At 39.1% G+C, this 15314-nt stretch overlaps 2 protein-coding genes and 1 long non-coding RNA gene across 9 annotated transcripts in view; 2 read left to right on the forward strand and 1 right to left on the reverse strand.

Annotated features, from left to right (window-relative positions):
• LOC100749362 (lysosomal acid glucosylceramidase) overlaps positions 1–15314 on the reverse strand; it is a 36146-nt gene that overhangs the window by 4160 nt on the left and 16672 nt on the right. Inside the window, exon 1 of one of the 4 annotated variants that reach the window (XM_003491086.4) lies at positions 443–588. The exons of 2 other annotated variants lie outside the window; for them this stretch is intronic. The gene's annotated coding sequence lies outside the window, so the exon portion shown is untranslated. Of the gene's footprint in view, positions 1–442; positions 589–15314 lie in introns of those variants that run through there. One more of the 4 variants, XM_012387994.3, reaches the window with a different exon arrangement.
• Positions 82–7467, forward strand: LOC117151885. Its single transcript, XR_004462040.1, has 3 exons — positions 82–413; positions 3625–3636; positions 7456–7467. It is a non-coding gene; the product is annotated as an uncharacterized LOC117151885 (long non-coding RNA).
• Positions 12475–15314, forward strand: part of LOC100750202 (tubulin glycylase 3A-like) — a 33564-nt gene continuing 30724 nt past the window's right edge. For 3 of the 4 annotated variants that reach the window (XM_024369008.2, XM_012387998.3, XM_033321820.1), the window contains exon 1: positions 12475–13119. The gene's annotated coding sequence lies outside the window, so the exon portion shown is untranslated. The remainder of the gene's footprint in view (positions 13120–15314) is intronic. The other variant, XM_033321821.1, reaches the window with a different exon arrangement.

The following is a 15314-nucleotide window of genomic DNA, read 5'->3' on the forward strand; positions in this document are numbered from 1 at the left end:
TGCTTTATAAATAGACCGTGAATTATTTACCATTTTACCTGCACTTTTGTGATCTTTTTTTTATCAAGAATATATTCCTTGCTTTTCTTTTTTTGCAGTGTCATGCACTTGTTACCTACGTTTAGAAAATACGATAATCGAACAATGCGAGAACAGAAAGAAGAGGGACAAGTTCGCTCATTATTGCCATTATTTTCTAGTTGTATCGATACTTAGAGCTTATAAAAAGCGTACGAATTTTCTAAGCGGATTGTAACGAATGATCAAAGCGTTTAATCGATTAGATCGTAAACTGCTTTATACGTATCTCTGTTAGGATTACGAGGCGCAGGACATAGACCGTAGGGAAGAACATGGGTCTCGCGTTTATGCATGAACCGATGTGCGATGACCAATGCAAGTAAAATTCGCGAGTGGCACGGGATGTTCTTGAAAAACTCACCGAATAAACGAATACAACGATCTGTAAATATGTTTGGAAAAATGTGTTTGAACCCGATCTCGTAAAATGTTACTGCGAAGTGCTGAATTTAAGGTCGAAACTGGCCAAGAAGTGAAATTCAGTTCTTTATATATATTCTAAAATGGTATAATTTTGATGGTGGGGCACGCGAGACTTGGCGATATAGCACAGTGGTTCCCAAACTTTTTTTAGTCACGGCGCATTTTTAAAAATGTAGAGATAACGCGACGTACGTGGTATATAAATTTTACAATTTATTCCAAAGAGGCATTTGTACACACGAACATTGATAAAAAAAAAAAAGAAAAAAGTATCTCGCTTTTTCGCGGCGATGCACCTAATCTTATTCCGAGACGCACCTTTTGGGAATCACTGATTTAGCACGATGCGCTCGCGTACGACACAATCGCATATGACTCTATCCCAGAAAGAGATACACCAGACTAAACATACGCGTTTTCGCTTTGTGCAAGGTACGTTACTAGCGGTAACATTTTGTTCCACATATTCTCTTTTCGAGAAAGCGTTGCTCCGATCTAACATTTTCAATAAAATCTTGATTATTCGTTTATTTGAATGCAACGTTGAATCTTACAAATACGATAGAATCTTCGAAATATTTCGGATTTTTATTCGAACTACGTAGCGTCATTTAATATCGAAAGTTCAACTTAAACGATATTCACGTCAGCATGTCGATTAAACAAAAGTATGAAAGACGAAGTCTTTGTAAATTCATTGCTCGCGTGGCGGCATTCAGCCAGCTTTAACGAAGTTAATCGTTTCTGTCTCGTGAAAATCAACGGGCGACAAACTTTGGATAAAAAGAGAATGCGCCGAAGTTTTGCTCCAGAAGCGACTTGAGCGATTTTCGTGAAATCTTACTATAGCGAGAACAATACTTGGTGAGAATCTTTTGTACAACAATAACAATGCGGTGAAATGCAGTATATTTCATTTTTATACTCCATATATCGGTTAAATATTTATCGAAGCGAGTTAATCGCGATGTGTAGTTTCAGACAGATTCGGTGTTGACGAACGATATCATTGTAGTCTGGAAACGATGACGTCTTGCGATTCGCCAGCATCGTGTATCTTGAATCAAGAGGTGGCGGATTAGCGGATGTGTGACAGTAGATCGTATTAGTAGCGAAGCAAAAATAGATCACAACCAACGTTAAACCTAAAATAGTCGAACAAAATTCAACCTGAGAGAATCCATTAAATAGAATATTGTGAACATAACAATAAATGATCGTGTTGTGTATATTATTACGTGGAATCGTTCGAAAAGGTACTTCGTAAAGACAACACGTGATACAAACGTAGGAATAGGATCGAGTCAACGACGCGATCAATTTTAATAGCGGAATAAAATTGACATTTCGGTCGAAAATTACATTTGAACGAATTTTTCGAATCGAACGAATTTCTGGAATAAAGTTGCGCGCAACGACACATTTCGAATCGAAGTCGTCTCGCTTCGTCCGTCTTTCATTCTCTCGTCAATTAGCTTTTATTCAGCCGCATTACTTTTAAAAATGCGGTTTGATTTAAAATTGATGTCGTATATCCAGGTTTCTATATGTATATGTATTTATATTTTATTTATCGTAACTTTAATGGTACGATCATAAATTACGTTTGCAAGTCTTTGAATATTTAGATTTCAATGCCAACGATACCCGATTATTTCCTTGACAATGCAGATACGTGACTATCTTCTAAAAACATTTTGTATTATCGGTTTAACCTTCCCAAACTGTTTAGTAATGAGAATGCTTATCACTCGGTGTTTCTTCCTCGTTTGGTAATCATCAGTGACTCTAGCCGTATATCATAACTATGATAGATACATACATTGAGAAATAAGGTCGCGAAGCGGTGCGAAATTCCCTGTGAAATTAATCGCTCTCGAGAACAGAGAATTCAGGTAACAGAAAAAAAAATAATTTTCGCGCATACGTCGATAAGTGGATCGAGTCGCAAGATAGCTTGATAAGTGGATAAGATACGAACGCGAAGGAAACGTGAATTTTAAAATAAACGTCCTTGGAAACATTGTGCGGGACATCGTTGTTTTCGCCTTGACATCGCGTTTATAAATTAGGAGTACCATTAGTATCCGAAATATTTTCAGCCTTGATAGATTTTTAGTACCTTACGAATCGTAAGTAGTGTTCGTTTATGTCAATTACGTGAAGTGTAAATTAGGAGATATAGACGGTAACCCGACTAACGAATCGACGAAAGACGGCGATAAGAGTACGCAAGTAAGTCCTTGTGTGGACGAGCGATGGATTTAGGCTCAAGGGGATCCTGCATCCGTTCCGCAGGTTCACTGTCTACGACATTTATCCACGATGACTATCGCTATCGAGTGTGCACTGTACAGTGTGCAGGCACGAGTCAAGTTCCAATAGCTTATACAAGGCACAAAAATGCAATCTAAAGTTCAAATTCCACGGTATAGATCAAATTCATAGGTGCGATACCTTCGCTTGTGATCTTAACGATCGATCGTGACATAAAAGTTTTAATTAATTGCTACTCTATCGATGTAAATAAACGCGTGCGAAGTTAAATTTACTGGATAAATGTCAAGAAAAGTAGATCGAAACATATAAGGAAGTTTAATCTTGCGTCGGTGGTACGGTACGAGGCAGTAGAACGGTATAATTATGCAAATCGGTAGCAAAAGTTTTTAATGAAAATTTGTAATTTTGAATTTTCTAAGAACTCTAAACTTTCCAGATGCGATGAAAATGTTAATCAAATGGTGTTTCGATGTCTCAGTGAAACGTTCTACGTCGATCTGTCGTTTGCATTTAAACGCGTCTTTCCCTTTCCGTCCCTTCGTTTTAACGATGGCTCTTGGTTTTGAAAACATAGAAACGCGTATTTGGCTAGGAAGAACGCAACTGTTCCCAACTAATCCTGGAAAGTAGCGAAGGGCTCGATGTTGACAGCGTTTCTAAGGATAGATGGCACTTTACTTTCTTAGGCTGAGATTAAATTAAAGTAAGAGACAAACGAAGGCGCTAAACGTGCTTCGCTCCTGCGAACATGTGAAATACGTTAGTTCGATTTAAGGTGGCTAAGGCCATCGGTCACACTCCTATAGAATATACGTATAAATACTCGCGGACGATTTTCAGCGGCAGCGATTCGTGTTCCGTGTCGCCATACCGGTCGCGATGCTGTTTTTCATTAAACGACACCTCTTTTTAACGAATCGTCCAAATTCGTAGTTCTTTCGTGCTTTCGATCGTAGTCAATGTGCAAAACGATTCGATTAATTTTCGTCATATCGAACGATAACGATATAATTGCACGATACTAGCGCGAATAGCGTCCGTCTCTTCCATATTTCGTAGTCGTAACTAAGATCGTTCAACCGGATAAAAAATATCTCTTTACTCGCGCGTAGTAGAATGCATGTTTGTAAGTGGATATTAATTATGCTATCTATTTCGTCAGTCGTTGTTCGTATCTAATTGACAACTGGTACTGATAAAATATAATCACAGTGCTAAGAAACATTCTCTACGATTTACATAAGTTAATTATCATTTTAAAGTAGTAAATACACTTAGAAATTACAATTTACTTCTGTACACGTGTACGTATCTTCACATTGCAACTGGCCTTTATACGCATTGTTGTAAATAATTTAAAGCTTGCACGAACAAATGGTCGTCAATGTCGTTGAAAGTGTACCGTGTAATTTCGTGCTTGAGTTTAAGATAAAAAATATCAGCAGATACATAACGTTACTCTATCCTTAGCGATTCTCTTGGACTCAAGTAAGGACAGTTCTTTTATTCGCGCAAAGTTTGGTACTTTTCTTTTTAACTCGGAAATATGCGATAAAGAAACAAAAGCAAAAGTCGAAGACTCGAGCGAAATAAAACTGTCGTGATAATTTCTCAAGTTCGACGAGAACAGTCGATATCCGAAAAACTTTGAGCTATTTGATCAAACCATTTGAAATATGTACTTTTGTCACGCGATCTTTTTGAAACTGCACCAATACTATCACGAACGATTAATTTCTTTTAAATATTCGTACACTGTCATTGGATTATTCCGCAGACTCCTTAATATGGTATTGCCATTTGTTGGACTATCGTCTCTCTCTTTAACGTCTAATCGGAGAACAGTCGAACGTCGAAGAAAATTCGAATGGTAACACGTTCGAAATGTAACGATAAAGAACGCGAGAGATGATTAAAGAAAGGATTCTTACACGCGTGCAGCTTTTTATTCGTAGCATCTAACTCTGCTAGCTCCCTGCGGCAGATTTTCGTAGGATTTTATAATAATTTCTGGTCACGTCCGGGATATGCATGAACTTTAAAAAGTGGCGCCTTTGTGCTTACGGAATATTAAAGCCATTCATATTTACCAGTGAGTAGATACCTACTGTAGACACGTAATAACGCACAGTCCTTTTTCTTTTCGTTTTGAAATTATCGTTCCTTTCTGTTCGTTTGCGTATTCAACGTAAGACGACGCTATTTCGCTACTTCCGATGTTCGGATTCATTGCCGGCTATTCTACTTCGCTACTTCTGATTCCGGCCTATGAATATGAATCGCATCAATTACATGGAACGTGATCTAACTTACCGGCTACAGGGTGTTAAAAGAATAACGGCCGTGAGCCTTTTCCACGCAGAGCGTCGGTTTGGCCAAAGAGTTATTCTTACACAGGTTAGCTATATCGCGTTGCATGCATTTATACGTTATACGCGAACATACGGTATAGTTTCATCGAAATATACGACCGAAATATGTGGTTCGATTGATTCATTGGCAAGTATGTAAAGATATAACGGCAATATGATTTTGACTTTAGTGAAAAATAGGAAATATAGTCACCCATTGGCTTTTCGTGTTATTCGTTTGACGTAATAATCTTTAATAGAAGAGAGAAAAAAACTTACTTGCAAAGTGAGAAGCGTTCGTCGATAAATAAATAAATAAATTAATAAATAAACTAATCCGAAACTACCGTAACGTTGATCCGGTGCGATCGTACGAGACAGTAAATTTAAAGAACGAACATATTGCTGCTGAACGTTACTAAGAGAAACGCGACCGAGGCAAATACGTATAACGTGGAACTTTTAGCGATCTCTACTGTGTTATATAATCCCGAAGTCGGAGAAAGAGCAACGTAACGTATCCTCGGTAATGCGGATGCGGGAGGCGGTATCAGCAGTCATGCGCTAGCCTGCCTCTCGATCCCTCGAGTCCAACTTTTCGTAATGGATGCAGGACGCATCTATCATCCCTCGTCATCAACGTCAAAATCCTGGCCAAACACGGCAGCCATCGGCTCCCCACTGAATACCGACTACCGAATACAAAAGAGCAACCAACGAATAGCAGATAGTACGTTCAGCTACTTTCTAGCTTCTTCCGTCTGAACGCGTTCCGTCTATTGGTCTACACACGCGCGCTCGTTACCCAAAACTACTCGTTATTCCGAGATATTCTTATTTTAGAATTCTAACCAACCGTGCCAGCATCTGCGACCAAAGACGCTGATTCGACTATCGCTGCGTAATAACGTACAGTGGTAGGTCAAAACGACGAATCGAATCTACTTTTATTATCGAAAGGAGACATTTAGCAGAAGCGGAAAATGCGTCTCGTACACGTTCAACGATATAGCCGAGTTCAACGATGTTCCTCGGAACAATTCGTTCGTCCGACGATACGCGTTTCTTTGTTTCATTTTGCTCTATACTCCACAGAAGAAGTACTTGATAACAGTTTGAAGCACAGTTTTTCGATAGGAAGCATCGTTCAACGAATTTTCACGAATTTTCAACGTCCATGCGCGATGCATGAAATCGTTGCTACGTTCTGCATTCTATGCTCCAATTGTCGAAACGCTGCGCAGGAAATAAATATAAGCAACGTTCCTTTTTCAGAAAACTTTCAATTTGATTAAATTTCAGCCTCGGCTTCGGTTTTCTAACTCGTGCGAGCTCTTCTAATATCATCCAATGAATTCTTTCGACCGACTTTCTTCTTCCAATGAAATGCTATCATTGTTAACCATACCTTGCCTTTCGTCCATCCATTTAGCTTCAGTTTAGGTTTAATTTTGTACGCATGGCGTACGAGTAGCAACATCTGGAATATTATTCGTTTTAAAGTATCGAATTCGCACAGTATGGAGCAGGGAAGATTTAACGTTTAAGCTGCACAGCCTCCCTGGATGGGCTTTCGTTCTTTCGGGGATAGTTTGAAAATCGATCGAATTTCAGTGCAGGTAGATCATCTCTTACACACTGTACTGTACTGTATTTTTTGAAAACCTTGACAATCTAAACGATACCTCGGCACGAGCAACGACAGAGTAACGCATTCGACAAGAGAAACTAAAGATATTATTAATCGAACGGTGCAAAAAGCGAGCAATTTTCTTCGCGTAAAATCTTCGCATTTTGGCAGAACTACTTTTAGACTAATAAAGCGAAATACGAATACTTTTTGCTCATTTTGCGTTCGATTTGTATTTCTCTTTTCTGACTATACGCTCTCTGTGGTTTCGGTGGCTTTAAATCGGAATAGCAATTACTCTCCTGTTAACGTTACTCGTAGCAAAAAGTCGATGCCTTTGCAGAAAGATCGTTCCATTTCCTCCGTCAAAGAGATTATCGCTCAAGGTGTGCGAAGTCTTAACGAAAACGAACCGAAATCTCGTAATTCTGATAATAAGAATAAGGAATATCAAAGTGGAGGGAGCGCTGCGCTCAGCCTGGAAACGAACCACCAGTAATGACCTAAGTTTGTCACGGAGCGGTTTGAGATAATAGCGAGAGGTTAGACGAGCGCGTGGTCAAACACTCGGCGACCCGCTGGATTACATCGCAATCCGAACGGTATAGAAAGCAAATTGTTGGAGCAAATACGACGTTCGCCCATTTGAACTTGCTTCCAGCCTTCGATGAAAGTGGAATATCCTTTGAGTTTCTTGATTGTTTCCATCTTAACTTCTGGCCCAATTCCCTTGTCGAATAATTTTCCTAATTTCGTCATGATCTATCATTCTGTGAACTGTTGAATGAAAACGTCCTTGGAAACGAGCCGAATTATTTCTGGCTGTTACTTCAAATCGCACTCGCAAATCTAAATTTGTCGAATACAAGTGTAGACGCTTTTTTTTTTTTATCAAAGCTTCTCTCCAAAGCACACATTCTGATGTAGATAAATTTTCCATCGGGAAAAATTGAACGGTAATTTGTTCGGCGAACGAGCAAACTCGATAGAAGAAGAGGAAATTGCATCGAAATGGATTCGTATGCAACGCTAAGTGCATTCAACGTGATAAGGCAATATTTTAAGAATTTTAATACGGTTTCCATGCTTTAAAGCGTAAAGTTTTATTTCCCTGTGTCACCTGAGTCCGCTATATTTGCAGGTATCCTATATTTATAGCGTCCCTCGGAAGCTAATGCATTGCAGTAAGGTCGTTTCATACTTTATATTTATCCGTTGTTTCATAATCCAATCCTTAGAGTCACTAATTCAAGGCAAAGAGAACTCTATCGGAATAAGAATTTTTTATGGAGTTATTTGTTTCGTTAAATTCGCTAGTCTAATAACGTCGTGTACGTTACATAAAGAAGGAACGATTATCCAAGCTGGACGAAATTGCTTAGGCGGCTAAAAACGATCGATGGACGAATAATGCTTAATGGATAGGAACGTACGGGATGAACATATTTTACAAGAAACTTATATTTTACTGGAGAGGTTTACGGCTTAATTTGCCTTTGTTGCCGTGAGTACAGATAATAAGAGTAATGTGCCGTGATTATAGAGTTGGTCGTTGTATCGCTTTGTTACCGTCTCGCAAGACCAACGTGAAAGCTCTCGTCCGCTTTCTGCGTAACTTATCAAAATCAAACTGGCCGTACATTTAGTGGAAAAAATGCTTTACACGACTTTAATCCGGAACGCACGGGTCGACTGCTTGAGAAACAAAGCAAGCAGGACTACTCGGAAAAAGTATTTAGCTGAGAGAAAAGTTTGTATAGAAAATGCAGATTTATCGCATCCTTGAATACTCGTTCTTCGTACTCGCTTTGTCCGTAACTATTCGCTCGAAGCGAACTCAATGAGAATTTAACGCAACGACAACCAAGTTGCAAATTCTGTCGGTTTTCAACTTCAGGAAAATTTATCGATATGATTTCTAGTAATCGAGTTTAATTCGGTCGAAGCGGAGCTGTAACGATTATGTTTACCATATTTTCGGAAATTGCGCGAATAAATTGTTAAGCGAAAATAACGTTGTTGGCAAAGGCGATGTTGGAAAATGCGTTAAAAAGGATGGGAAGGGAGGAGGAGAATCCGTGCGAAAGGACAGACCGTGCGACGAGCAGGAAACACGTTACATGTCGGATACACGTAGCATGTTAATTAAACTCTCATTAGTCGGGTATACTGGGTTGACGCGGTTTTTAAGTTAAGGCCGGAAGTTTACGATTTGAGATAGGACGAGCGAGTACTATCTCGACTGGAAACGCGAGATGGTTTATCGTATGCAGGTAGTAGCCGCGAGTATGCAAGTACTTGCCAATGAAACGTTTTATTGTTTATTTTTTCATGACCGCTGGCTGTAATGAGAACTAATTTTCATATGAATCCGAGTACCATGAAAGTTGCAGTTAAATAGAGCAAGTTTTTCTGCCATTTCTATGCTCCCTCCGTTCTTCCTAAGAATATACTTCCGGTATATACGTACGTACATGGTATACGCACACTTCCGGGCCGTTTCGAGGTAAAAATAAAGAAGCACCACCGGGCGTGCCACACCTATTCTACCGTACCTTCAAACATTTTTTTCATCCCTTGTCGTCTCTTTTTATTCGCATTTCCGCTGCCGTGCAATCCCACATATTACTCTGCCGTTGAACGCGTGTTTTAACAACGCGTTCGGAGTCGTTGCCTTTCGCTTCTGCTCGTTTTCCTTCGTTCCTCCCCAGCTTTCTCTTTCAATGGATTCTTTGCACATTCTTGCATCGATACACTCTGTCCCTCGATGCTTTTTCCATTCTACCGGTTATTTTCATTCGAGAAAAGTCTATTTGTCTTTCCAAAATTTCGTGATAAATCGTCGCCACAGTTTCAACGTAATTCTCATTGTGGAATTCGAATCTCGAGATTTCGACTCTATCCGTAATTACTTTAATCGCAATAGTATTTTCGAGACCACTCGGCTGAACGTGGCCACTTCCGATGATCCACCTCGATGCGACAATACGCGAACCGACAAACGTGGTAAAGAGAGACTCGTTGCTTTCGAGGAATTTGCATTTCTCTTCGCTCTATTGTTCGTTAAAAGTCATTCAATAGCCATTCAGTTAACTAAATCGCCGGCGTATGTAACGTTGTCCGATTGCTGGTAAAAAAGCTCCAGCTTGTCGCATGTTATTTTATTATGGTCGTTGAATGGCGCTTGATTGATCGCTCCGTGTTTGCTGTATGCGAGTTCTTTTCGAGAGCTGACTGGCATGCGTGTAGCGACTCGTCTCCTCGAATCGATCGAATTTCACGCGTTCCGGTGCTCCGCTTTTTTTCACCTAGAACTAATTAATCGTCGTCGCTATGCCGCGTCGAGCAAATCGCTCTCCCCCTTTTGGTTCTTCTCCTACGAAAGAAACGCAAATTTTATCTAACTTTGCTGCAAGTTAGTCGCAAACTGCCACCGAAAATCAGCCAAGTAACGTTCGTTTCGGAACGAACTTTGACGGTCTTAACGATCTTCGAACGATTTGAAATCGATTTCAAAAAATCGATCTGCGTCGCTAATTTAAAGCAAGTATCGTTGCGTTTCGGCTTGTTTAGCGTCGACGTTAATTAGAAAGGCAACGAAGGAAATCGAGCGTAGAAGATACTCGTTTCGAATTTGTAAAATAACAAAGGGTAAATATGATAAGAGCGGAAGTTTAATTGGAAGCATTTTGCGCGACGGTAAGATCGCGTGCTCGTTGAATAATTTTGTCGGCGAGGAGAAATAGAAGGTCCTGCATAACGAGTGATAAGGGCGAGCAGAGTGCCAGGTCTTTATTATCGGCATTGGTGGCTGGTTTATTTGCAGTTTCCAGTGAAGAGAAACGGACGTGGCGTCGAATCCTAGGGACGAAGGTTGGGATGGCGCGATAGCACAGCGTGCTTTCGTAGAATGGGCAAAGCTCTCCTCGGTAGGTGGATAACAAATGGACCGAGGTAAAGGTAAGGTAACGTTAACGCTAACCAGGTTGCAGCAGTTTCGTCGTTTCTATGTCGTGCACGGAGTCCAAACAGATCGAAAGAACGTTTTTCCGTTGAAAGATTCGATCCTCGGTCGTACAGTTTATAAGCTTGTAACAATCGGCATCGAGGGATTCAAAGTTTGCTCGTTTCGTTCGTAATAGCCGCTTCACCGACACCTTGAAACATATCGTCGCTGGGGTTATCGCGTTCAAACAGTTTCTTTATTTTCTTCGGTTGTACGCACGAGATGTCGTGCCGTGTGTGCCAAACTATTCGGCTGTCCTCGAACGATGCAAATATTACAAACTCTGTTCGCGATGGTGCCATCTTCCTCTCTCGGTTACTTACGAAAGAACTACGCGAACGACGAAAATCGATGAAAATTTTCCACCAACCTACTACGAACGAATACCGATCGATCCTCTGCCGAGCTACGCTTTTATTTCTAACTTTTGATTTAATCCTGTTTTCAGTTGGCGTTACAACCTTCCTATCTACTTAATTCCTATATAAGCAGATAAAATTAGTTGACTCGATTTTCGCGATAGATTAATAATCTATTTCGCGATTATCACGGATTTAAATGGTCATTTTATATGGAAGATAACCAAATAAATTGTTACTTTGCATTTTAATTAATATTGTTGAATATTTGTCGAATTCATTTGTCACTTGTTATTTGTCATTTACCATTTGTCATTTGTAATTTGTCATCTACCATTTGTCATTTGTCGAATATTTGAACATTGAAAATTGGAACACCTTTTTACTAATTTCCGATAATATCGACATTAACGACTCGCTCGTTTCCTCAACTTCACGCCACGCGATTAATTTCTTTGTTATCCTATTCTTATACTCATTATCTTCTAAAGTATATATTTTCGTTGTATCGACGAAACTTTTGAATAGACGAATACGCGTTTCGTTGAAAGTTTTCCAATACTAAAGAAAAACAAAGCTCGCGATTAGCGAGGGAAGCTATGTACGCAAATTAGTTAACTGTCACTAATGCTGTGACAAATTATGCATTTAAGTAGAAGGAAACACGAGCTCGTGGAAAAACTTTGCGACGAAATTGCGATTAAAATCGTTCAGGTGCGTACACGCTTAGTAGAATCAAAGAGTCAGTCCTTGATCAATTTTTATTTATTATTATTATTATAATTATTTATGTTTGTACGGTACTTTGTCTCGACGTTGAATGTAAAAATGTAAACGGTTGTTGTTCGCGACGAAGGAAGACTCTATGCAAACCACGTAAGCATCTACCAGTTTGAACGAAACGCGACCAACAAATGCAACAACGATAGTGTTAAAAACGTTTTAGCTGTTGCATTTATCGTATTGGAGACGTTCGTAAAACTAGTATAGCGTAGAAGCAAACGACAAAATAAACGGAAGAAACGTCGATACGTTCTTTGAATCTTTTGTATCGTAAAGGTATTATTCGATTTTTGTTACTCGTTGGTGATTTTTTAAATTTTACACATGCGAAATATCTCTATAGAATAATCCTGATATAAAGCCACGTGTGATCTCAATTTATTTTCGAATTGCAACAATAGCAGTGAAAGCGACGCGGTTCACGAACGTAAAACTACACGTTTTTGTTTTTACAAAACAGCATCTTAAGATTTCAATAGAATCTCTGTAGGCGAAATTTTGTAATTTTGCCACATCGTTACGGCGACATTAAAAAAGGAAACGATACGTAAATTTGAATAAAATGTATTTTGTCACTAAAAGTCGAACAAAAATTATTGCGTTAAGGAAAAAATGAGGACAAACCAAGCGATTATCATATGTCAATTTGTCAAACTACGATAATGACAGGGCCTGCACACGCTGGAAAATCGATTTTATATCAATGTCATCTATTCCCCTGTTGACGTAAAAGTAGGATCGCGATCTTGAAATTGAAATGACCGCGGTAGTAGAAGCGTGTGAAAGGAAAAAGAATCGAGTCGGACTAACGAGGAATCGGTGATGTCGAATAGTGAAAAAGATTCGTGGGCGGAACTGTACGTTATCGCCGTTTCACACATCGACACATTCGTCTTTCGTTCTTGTCCTATTTCTATTTTTTCGGAAACTACAATTCCAAATAGAGTGTCGCGACTTGTATGATTGCACCGCGCGTTTCTCTCGAATGAACATTTATTTAACGCGTTATACGACATAAAAATGAGCGGTCCTGTTGGTTCCGATTGGTGAGATCTTTGACTCGCTCGAGGACAATTGTCGTTAATTCTGCTTTGTGAACCAAGGAACATGGTGGTCTGTGCGTTATCGAAGGAAAAAAAATCTCGTCACCGACTCGTCGGAGGTCGTTTGTACGCCGAGCACGTGCTTCTCCTTCTAGAAACGAAAGTAAGTTTCGCGGATTCGAAGTAGTCCAATTCATAAAAATTTATGAGGAAAATGAATTGTCCGACAATCTCATTTCGAAATTCTGTAACGGATATTTATGAGAATCTTGGCCGGTTACCTCTAATAACTATAATCTTAGTTGTCATAGTTTCCGTCTTCGATAAATGTGTCACAAGGTCGAATACACGACGATGTTTAAAATCCGTTTGCGTAAAGAAAGTGAAAATAAATCTTTTAATGTTCTCAACTTTAGTTTGATGTGCTATTACTTTGAGACTTTAAGACGCCACTCCTGACTTACTTCGCATATCTATGTATGTAGGTAATAAATCGATCATAAATTTCAAAGTTAACGAAAGCGTCGCGCAAGACGATTGCCTAGTATTTAAGAACATACATATGGTAATTGTCGAAATGGTAATTGTATGTAAGTGCGAAATTCAGATCGCGCGACTACGAACGATTAATCGAAAGATAGAAATTGTTCACTGGTTTTATAGCTTCTTTTCTTTCTAAAAATCTCTGACGTATCTTAAAAAATGATACTACAAATGTTGCACAATTACATATATCTAGCCACTGCTGCGCTCTTTTATACTTTCTGCGGTCATAAAACGGCTTCTATTGCATTTTTATCTATTTGGCATTCTATTTCTCTTCTAGTTACCTTTCAACCTCATTCGTTCATTAACGATAGTTTTTCGCGCATTTTGTTTTCGTCCATCTAGATTAAGTTATAATATATTAAAAATAAAGGTAAAAGACAAAGTTGTAATATCTACATGAAAGTTGGTATAACGATACCGCAACGTATGTAAGTATATCGTACGAGTATCTCGCGACATGCGATTGGTCGTGGCAGTAATTTTTTATCGCAGCATTCACCTTTGCTTTATTCTTTATATCCATTTGTTATCGGTGAAAAATATAACCGAGAACCCGTGAATTTTAACGCTATGCCTGACATTTTCGGTTTCAATTAGATTGGGCAAAGATAAAAAAGAATAGATTGAAAAAATAAATCATTGTTTCCTCGAAACTAATCAAATTCATCAATGATGTAGAGAATTGCAAGAAAGATTTGCGATTCGTATTAAATTATTCGTGAAAGATTTGTCAAAGGAATAGTTCGCGGGAGGTGATCGCGAACATTTTTGCTCGAAACGAGACCGCAGCTACTACGCTAATTCTTGCGAATAGCGTTTGTGTCCATAGTTTCGATGCCTTTGTTTCGCTGGCGAAACGAAACAGCTTTCAGCGACATCTAATACAGCTGAATAGACTATTCAACGATTTTTACAATCTCCAGACTGGTGACAAAAGCGACAAAGTCGGGCCGGCGAAGATCTATGTCACCTCTAACGCATCACTGCGGTCTCTTCCCGTGAAATATTCATGCAGCTAGCCAAGAAGGTTCAACATTTGGTCACCGACAAAACTGTCCTTACGTTTCCGTATAAATACAAATTTATCCGCCAGAAATGTGCTCTGTTCGGCCTTAGGTGTATTCATCGAGCGCACAGTAGAGTCGCTAATATCCAAATCATGTAGGGAATAAGACACCGATCAAAAATTATCTATCGCTATCGGTGTATTTAGCAAACTATCGTTAGAAATTCTTGTTATTCGATTAGAACTAGCGTACAACGATGCTTTCGCGTTATACCGAGCTAGATATTACGGTATGCTTAGTAGTAGTAATATAGTAGCGCGTAATGTTCGTTAACGTGTCGTATAGCCAGCTTTTCAACGTGTTTTTAGCTGCCATTAGCGAAAGCATCTCTGCGAAGCTTCCGCGGAATTCACGTCGAGACAGCAGCAGGAGAATTCGCCGTGTTTTACATTGCTTCTTATTGCACGATGAATGTATTTTCAGGTAACATCGATTCTAATATTTCATGTTTTCACGGAGATTGTTTATAGTGGGGATATTGAGTAAAAGTGACAGGAATCGATCGAATCATTTCATTTTTCATTTATTTCAGAAAAAACTGGGCTTTCCGAGCAAATTTTATATTGAAATATTCAACAGATATTCCAATAAAACAAAAACTTATATAAAGTTTGGCAACGATCAATCTGATTGTGCGAGATACGCTACTTTCCATGTGAATCGCTTACCCATGCATCGGTAGGTTTTGCTAAAACAAATTAGCGAGATCCACTAAAAAAAAACTGGTAACTTATGAAATATC

The sequence above is a fragment of the Bombus impatiens genome, unplaced genomic scaffold (assembly GCF_000188095.3).
Source record: "Bombus impatiens unplaced genomic scaffold, BIMP_2.2 scf_0504, whole genome shotgun sequence".
Classification (NCBI taxonomy): Eukaryota; Metazoa; Arthropoda; class Insecta; order Hymenoptera; family Apidae; genus Bombus; species Bombus impatiens.